Source organism: Oryctolagus cuniculus, chromosome 6, assembly GCF_964237555.1.
Source record: "Oryctolagus cuniculus chromosome 6, mOryCun1.1, whole genome shotgun sequence".
In the NCBI taxonomy this organism is placed as follows: domain Eukaryota; kingdom Metazoa; phylum Chordata; class Mammalia; order Lagomorpha; family Leporidae; genus Oryctolagus; species Oryctolagus cuniculus.
Window position 1 is genome coordinate 60,654,455 of NC_091437.1, and position 8,628 is coordinate 60,663,082.

At 50.4% G+C, this 8,628-nt stretch overlaps 1 long non-coding RNA gene across 1 annotated transcript; it reads left to right on the top strand.

Moving 5' to 3' along the window:
* Window positions 1–470: 470 nt before the first annotated feature.
* Window positions 471–8,349, top strand: LOC127490557 (uncharacterized). The gene is made up of 3 exons (XR_011389436.1): window positions 471–798; window positions 6,837–7,030; window positions 8,021–8,349. It is a non-coding gene; the product is annotated as an uncharacterized lncRNA (long non-coding RNA).
* Window positions 8,350–8,628: the final 279 nt, after the last annotated feature.

The window sequence follows — 8,628 nt, forward strand, 5'->3', positions numbered from 1 at the left end:
GTAGGGTAGGGGTGCGGGGGGAGGGAGCTCTCGGTAGGAAGGGGGAGAAAGAGCTCAGCTTTGGGGGTGAAACAGACAGAGGCACAGATCTTAATCTCATCACCCCCTCCTTGTGTGCCTTTGAGCTCGCCACTTCTGAGCCCACATGCCCTCATTTGTAGAAAACCAGATAAAGGACCCACCGCTAAGGTTACTTAGAGTTAGAAGTAACAAGGAAAGAACCAAAGTGCAGGCAAACAATAGAAGTTCACCCAATGGGGCCACAAGAGTTTTCGCTCTTCATGGAGGATCCTTTCCCTGTCCCCCCACTGATTTTAGAAACATCTGCTTGCAAAAGAAAACCACTTGCCAGGGTCAGTAGTCCCTCCTGTGTTCATTTTTAAACAATGATGCCCACTGGACCTTCTCCTAGGCACAAGGTGGCCATTGTGACATCACAGAGAACACAGGCTATTTCTAGGCCATGCAAGGTTGTCCTCTGCTCACAAGATATCACTGGGTGTCCCTTATGGGCTGAGCACTGTGCAGGACCACGAGGAGACCAGGAGGAACCAAAGCAGCTATGGTCTTTGCTCTTGAGGTCCTCACCGGCTACAGCAGAGTTAGATGTTCATCAAGTAACCCATAAACCGCACTGTCACAAGTGCCGTGCAGGAGCGCGCATGAATGAAGAGGGACTAGACACCGGAGAAAGTGTCTGAGAGGCCTCAGAGCTGGTGCTGGGCTCTGAAGCAGGAGCAAGAGTTAACTGGACAAAGTGGGGAAGGAAAAGCTCTCCGGGCAGAGAGAACATCACTGGTAAAAGCATGGGCAAAGGTCCTGTGGTTGAAGAGAGCCTGATGCATACACATAATTGATAAGAAGCCAGTGTGGCTGCACCACAAGGAGCCAGGAGCCCTTGGCAAGAGATGAGGCCCCACACACTCTTGAGCTATGCTGAGGATGATTAAGTTCTTCCTGTGAGACGTGAAATCATGAGGGTGACGTTTGAGAAAACGCAGAGGCACAAAGATTTGCACGGCTGCTGGGCAGGGAGATCTGCGGGGCTGGGGAGGTGCTGTAGACCCAGCAGGCAGCGTAGAGGGGAGCTCACGGAGGAGCTTCTGGGCTCTGTCGCACGCAGCTCAGCAGAGGAATTGACTTCTTGCAGAGCTGGGGATGTTGGGGAAGGGGATCCTCTTGGCTGGGCAGTGGACGGCGGGAGGAGACCAGACCTGAGGGTCTGGACGTGCTGAGCTGGAGACACCTTCCGAGTGCCAGAAGGAGGCGTGCTTGGGACGAAGGCCCACTCCGGTCTGCACTCTGGGGAAGGGGTCTCTGCTGCTGATACAGCCTGCGCGTGAGTCAGCGCTGTGAAGGCGGGAGACGAAACCAGGGGGCGGGTGCATGGGACCACGACTTGACATTTTGGGGAGCGTTCAGTAATTAGAGGAGCTTTATTAAGATTCTTGAAATGTTTAAAAATAGCTCTGCGCCCCCAGCTCTCCTACCCCCATTGCTCCAAGAACTTGAAAGATTTTGAGGGCAGGGGCCAGGTCAGAAACCAGGAGCCTATTTGAGCTTCCAGCTGACTCCGGCTGTGGTATCTCATATTCCTGTGCAGAAGCCCAGGGACTGACAACAGGGTGGAAACAGACAGGTGCCATTGCCATAGCATAGTGTAGGGCAGGATCCCAGCTCGCCCGGCTTCTCCCAGGAAGACAGCCTGAGACAGCTGCCGACCTGGAGGGGTTCCTGTTGTCTCCCCCTCTGAGGATCTCCTGGGCTTTCGATGCTATCTATGGTTGGGCTGTGCATCACCAGGGTCTCCACGATGGTTCGTCACGAACCTCAGGATCTCGTCCAAGGTCTAGGTCATCTTAGCAAACATCAGTTACCCCTGAACTTCAGCTACTGTGAAGACTTCCAGCTGATAGAGCCCCAAAGAGGACAGCTTTTCCCAGGGATGCACTAGTCTCCCGCCCTAGAGGCTGTTGGATGTCCCCAGTGCCTTTCCCTCTCAGCAGAACTAAGGGCCTGTGTTGGGTACTGCTCAGCAACGTTCATTCTGTAATGACAAAGCAGTGGAGGATGCCGGGGGCAGCGTAGGGGTCTGGAGAGATGGGGGATGAGTGGCATTTGGGGAGTTTGTGAGAGCTAAGTTGCTCCATCTGCCGCATCCGTAACCCATCAGCTCAGGGGGCTGAGCAAATGGGTAATTGGAGCCTGCGGTACCGATTAGGAGCTACCCACACGTGTGTAACTGCTCATTTCGTCTCCACAAATGACTGCTTACTCGCCCAAGTGGAAGATCTGAGCGGGCGCCTTGGGAAATCCTGCTAGCAAGGCTTTTCCTTAGGAAGGACTACAGGCAAACCCTCAGAAACGCTGAGAAGGCCCGAACACCGAGGTCTAGTGGGAACCCAATGTCCCTTCAGGATTTGGGTGAAACTGGTGAGGAATCGTTTGTTTTTCCGTCTTCATAAAGATGGAAAGGAGTCTTCGTACACTCATTGCCTTGTGTGATTTATTTTGCCCTAAAATCCCCTAGAGACCAAAACAAGCTCTGTCATTGGTTTTCACCAGGGGTCCACTTTTATTAGCATTTTAGGGTTTTCCTAAAGTGTCCTGGAGTGTGTGTGGGGGGGTATGTCCAGGGGCAGGTGTGGCACCAGGTGGTCCCAGCTTCCTGCCATCCCCTAGCTCCCTTCCTCGCCTTTTGCCTCTTCATCCACCCTCCCCCTCCTCCCGGGCAACGAGTGATAGTCTCCCCTCCGTTCTGCTCAGGCTGAAGGGCTTTGCTTTTTCTGCAATGCCTTCAAACACTTCTCAAACTATTTCTGCTAAGACAATCATCACTTTTTAAGGGAATTTAAGTGGGTTCAATTTTCTCCAACTTGTTACATAAAATTGACCCTAATTCAAAATCCAGTATAAGCTTCAATGTATAAGTTGCTTTTTGATTGATTGATTGATTGATTTGAAAGAGTTACAGAGAGGAAGACAAACACACACACACACACACACACACACACACACACACACAAAGAGAGAAAGAGAAATCTTCCATCTACTGGTTCACTGCCCAAATGGCCACAGTGGCCAAGACTGGGTCAAGCTGAAGCCAGGAGCCTGGAACTCCAACCAGGTCTTCCATGTGAGTTGGGCCCTCCTTCACTGCTTTCCCACCCAGGTGGGTTAGCAGGGATCTGGATGAACCAGCACTCACATGGGATGCAGACACTGCAGGCATTGGCTTAAACTGCTGTGCCACAACTCTGGCCCCCTTCTCTATACAATGCTGACCGTTCCCCTCTGTCTGCGGTCGGCGGAAGTGGGGTTGGGGATTGCCAAAGCAGGACCAGGAGGTGACTTAAAATACCTTCAGCTGCAACTCGGATTTTCTTTATTGGCTCCCGTCTGGACACTCAATGCTGCAACACTCCCCTCCGTGACTGCACCCACCATGACTGATCTCAACTGGTCCAAACTCAAGCTCCACAGCTTGCAGGGTGGGCGTGGCCTCCCTCAAAGCCCAAGACGTCATGGAAGAAGAAGGATCTCTAAAACACAGGAGGGTTCTTTTCATGGAGAAGGCGGATAATGAGTAACTGTGTGTGGGCTTCAAAACCTTTCGAAGTGCACCAAAATAGCTTACCTTTTAATTCTGCTTTTCCATGAACTTTTTGAAACATCTTCATTTATGGATTCTGTTGAGAAGGAGACAAGGGAAGAAATAAATCTTGGGTAGACAACAAATTTTATCTGCCCCAGGCGAGGGGAACTTAACGGAAAACAGAAGGAAGTGACTCTCCGGCTGTAGGACCACTGTGCCTGTGGACTGGAGGCTGCACAGATGCACCTGGAACTGGAGGGTTGAGCTTCTTTCTTTCTAGACTGTGAACGCTGGGGTTTGAACAAAGCTTTGTTCCCATTCTATCTGCCAGACAAGACAAGCCCAGGCATTCTTTATTTTGTTCTCTCTCTCCTTCTTTTTAAGCTTTTATTCATTTATTTGAAAGGCAGAGTAACAGGGAGAGAAAAAAAGAGAGAAACAGAGAGATACAGAGAGAGACAGGGAGAGAGAGAGAGAGAGAGAGAGAGAGATCTTCATCTGTTGGTTCATTCCCCAAATAGTTTCAACAGCTAAGGCTGGGCCAAAGCTGAAACCAGGAGCCAGGAGCTCCATCTGGGTCTCCCAAGTGGGTGCCCAGGCACTAAGGCCATCATCTGCTGTTTTCCAAGGTGCACTAGCAGGGAGCTGGAGCAAAACTAGAGCAGCCATAGGGCCAGCGCTGTGGCGTAGCAGGTAAGGCTGCCGCCTGCAGTGCTGGCATCTCATATGGGCAGGGGGCGTGACAGCCCTCCCAGCAGGCATCTGCCTCTCACTCCTGGACATTCCTGTCCTTTCACAGCGACATACATCCCGGTGGGATATGGGTTACCTTAAAGCATCAGTGAGAAGTACAGAGCACAGCTGTGTCCTAGGGTCTGTGCAAAAGCTAGGAGGGCAAAGGAAAGTTCTTCAAGGTCCTCACCACCCCGAGGGTGCACCCCAAGCCTGTCCTGTCTGCATGCTATGGTGTTCTGCCGCACATCTTTAATTACTGAAACAGAATGGGAACCAACTTCTCAGGGGGAATTTATCCCAGCGTGCCCTGCACCTTTAAATTTCTTGGACTGATATAAAATAAAGAGAAAACACATTTCGCTAAGTAGCTCTGGAGACTGATCCCATAGTACAACACAAGGCTAATCTGTCACAATAAAACAGTGAGTGTGTTTATAATGATAAAGAATTCTCCACACCATGCTTTCTGTTCTCAATTCACCGCAAGCTTGCTCATAGGCTGGCACCGAAGAAATATTTGGGAAGCTCCTCCCACCTGCTCAAAGTACTGAAAGCTGAATGGCTTAGAAAACATCAATGTAGGGGCTGGCACCGTGGCTCACCAGGTTAATCATCCCCCTGCGGCACCAGCATCCCATATGGGCGCCGGGTTCTAGTCCCGGTTGCCCCTCTTCCAGTCCAGCTCTCTGCTGTGGCCCGGGAGGGCAGTGGAGGATGGCCCAGGCGCTTGGGCCCTGCACCCACATGGGAGACCAGGAGGAAGCACCTGGCTCCTGGCTGTGGATCGGTGCGGTGCCGGCAGTGGTGTCCATTTGGGGAGTGAACCAACGGAAGGAAGACCTTTCTCTCTGTCTTTCTCTCTCACTGTCTAACTCTGTCTGTCAAAATCAAAAAAAAAAAAAAAAAAAGAAAGAAAACATCGATGGAGAGATTCCTCACAGTTCTGGGGGCTGGACATACGCAGTCAAGATGTCCGTGGGGAGGTTGCTTCTGAGCACTGGGAGGAAGATGTGGCTCGGGTCTGTCCCTTGTCTCTGGTGGCTTCAGGCAGTGTTTGGCCTGTGGAAAGCATGCCGTCTGTCCTCACGGTGCCACCCCCTGCTGTACAGATGTCCCCGTGTCCCAACTGTCCTTGTTATAAGGACACAGCTGTATTCAGACTGACTTAATGACCTCGTCTTAACGTGATCATCCACAAAACTCTATTTCTGAGCAAAATCACAGGTATAGGTACTGGGGTCCAGACTTCAATGTCTTTTGGGAGGAGACAGTTCAAGCCAGAATAGGACCCATTGCTGTATCCGGTCCTGCTTCCCTTGAGAGTGCCTGGTCGCCCACCCATGAAGGAGAAGCTCACAGGGACGCTGGGTGCATGGAGGGGCCGGCTCCAGAAGAGCAAGGTCTGGGAGAAGGGGCTTTGCGGGGAATGATTTAGAGACGTGCGGTCTCTACTCCACGTGGCCGCTGAAAACATATTTGAGTCTGTGATTGCACCACATGTTGATGACTCCTGTTAGTTCTAAAGGAAGGTCACCCTCCTCCCACCCTCGCCTCCTCCTAGCCTCAAAGATGAGCCTAGGTCAAAGGCAGTGTGGGTCAAGGCTGAGGACATTGGTTGGGTGCTACCAGTGTTCATCCTCTGTTGAACCTCAGCCTCTTGTTTGCCCCAGAGCCTAGAGGTTCAAGTGCAGCCCGCAGTGTGCTCCCTCCTGGAAGAAGGCTTGCTCCTTCAATTCTCACACAGCTAACCAAGTACTTCCCTCCCTGGTGGCTGGATTCTCATAGCCATCCTGTAAGGCCTCTACATGATTTATGCCCATTTTATGCAAGAGAACACTGAGGCAGAGGATGTCAAGTACCCTGGGCAAAACGATGCAGCAACCAGCCAGTGTCTGAGTCGTGACTAAAACTCAGAACCCAGCCTGACCTCTTGTCTGGAGCTCCTTTCAGCACCCATGCTAATTTTCTCCTATAAATAATCTGGCCGTGGTGCAGGTGGCCCCATGAACAGCAGTCTGCTAACAAAAAAGACGCCCGATGTGGGAAAGGTTCTCTCCGAAATCCTGTTTGCTTCTGGTTTCCCCAGCTGCGTTAACTCCCTCCTAGACCAAAGACAGAAACAGGGCATTTGCTGAAATGCCTTCGGTGGTTAATCTTGTGTTGATCTCATTTTCTGCCGCCGAGGAGCGGGAGGGTTTCTGGTTCTGTGCAGTGTAAGCTGTGTGACTCACTCACTTTCCCACGCCCCTCCCCTCCTTTGCTATCATGAAGGTCATGGCTCAACGACCAAGTGCATGGAAGCACCTGACCTGCCCACCCGCATCCTGACGTCCTTGTCATTCTTGACCTGCTGGGAGGGGCGGGGATGTATATTTTCTTTGGCTCTGATTTTTTATTTATAGCCTGTACTTTATTGAAAGCACTCTTGTAAGCTGCCTCTATTCCTTTGTGGTTTGAAACAGGGTAGAAGGAAATAAAATATTATCTTTTTTTTTTTTTTTTTCAGAAAAACGATGCTTTGGAAAATGAAAGTCCATTTTCTGTGTGTTTGCTTTGTTTTGCGATAGAAACGAAAGATAAAGGAAGGATTATCCAATTCCACCGGCTTTGTGCTCCGGAGAACACAGGCCTGCGATGCTTCGTATTGAATATGTGTGCTGCAGTGTCAGTCTCTACCATTGGAGTAACCACGCTGACATGGTTATTTTCACCTCTATATTCGCTTTTATAGATAATTATCAGGAGGAAGAAAGAACAGGATGCGGATTCTCTCACTCAGACTCAGCTGTATTGATAGTTCACAACGAATACCATTCATCCTTCATGTGTGCAACCCCAGGCACTTTGACATTGACTTAGGACCACGTAACCAGCACCACAGTGCAGAGACAGAACATTGCCATTATCCACAATGTTCCCCCTCTTCCACTGCACTGCTAACGCCGCCCCTCACCCTGCCCCGCGCCCAGCTCACTCATCTGATTTCCGTTCCTGTCATTTTGCTTTTTCTCCAGAGGGCGATTTTGATAGAACCATGCACCATGTGGCCTTTTGTGTCTGGCTCCTTCCAGTTTATGTAACACCTTTGAGGCTCACCCACATTCTGGCACAGATCAGTAAGGTGTTCCTTTTTCTTACTTAGTGTATGTATTTATTTGAAAGGTAGATTGAGAGAGAGAGAGAGATCTTATGGGTTATCTGTAAAAATCTTTACTTGGGGCCGGCGCTGTGGCACAGTGGGTTAAAGCCCTGGCCTGAAGCACCAGCATCCCATATGGGCACCTGTTCTGGTCCTGGCTATTCTGCTTCTGGTCCAGCTCTCTGCTGTGGCCTGGGAGGGCAGTGGAGGATGGCCCAAGCCCTTGGGCTTCTGCATCCACGTGGGAGACCCAGAAGAAGCTCCTGGCTCCTGGCTTCGGATCGGTGCAGCTCTGGCCATTGTGGCCAACTGGGGAGTGAACCAGCAGATGGAAGACCTCTCTCTCTCTCTCTCTCTGTAACTCTATCTTTCAAATAAATAAAATAAATCTTTTTAAAAAGTCTTTGCTTAGCTCAAGGCTACAAAAATTTTATCCCTTTTTTTCTAGACATTTTATAGTTTTAAGCTTTAGCTTTGAATCTATGATCCAGTTTGTGATGATATTTGCATACACCGTGAGCCTAGTGTTGATTTTTCTCTTTTTTTGGTAGATGAGTGTCAGATCAAGCTCCTCTTTCCCCCTTGACTTACCTGGCACCTTTGTGAATTCTTTCATTCCTGACTTGGACTGAGATGCTGCCAGCTCCCTGCCTCCCACCTGGCCTTCCAAGGCTCAGGGTGGCACTGAGCCAAGACAGGGATTTTTGTTGCAATAGGGAAACCATCTGTAAAGGGGAAAACATTGGCTGTAAGTGACTAATAAAACAGCCTCCTAAAGCCTGATGAACTGGCCTCAACATCTAAGTGCTTCCCCCCGGTTTTAAAAGAGAAAGCTGAAAGACATCGCATCCCACCTGCTCGAATGAAATTCGGCTCCCTCTGATTGGAAGGCCATAAAATCCACTTTTATCTGCTGCCCTAGCCTTTGCTGAAAGAAATCCAATTTAGCAAGTAGAATATAAAGTCATTCCAGCTGAGAAATACACGCTGGTGGGGAGCCGGGCAAGGCCTGGTGCTTTGGCACCTGCAGATTGAAATGAAGGTGGCAGTGACTGAGTCCCTGGCAGGCCATCCACCCAGGACCACCTGGAGCCACCACTGGCTGTGGCCATGGTGTCATCTGGCAGAGAGACCTGGGAGCTTTTGTCTAACATGTATG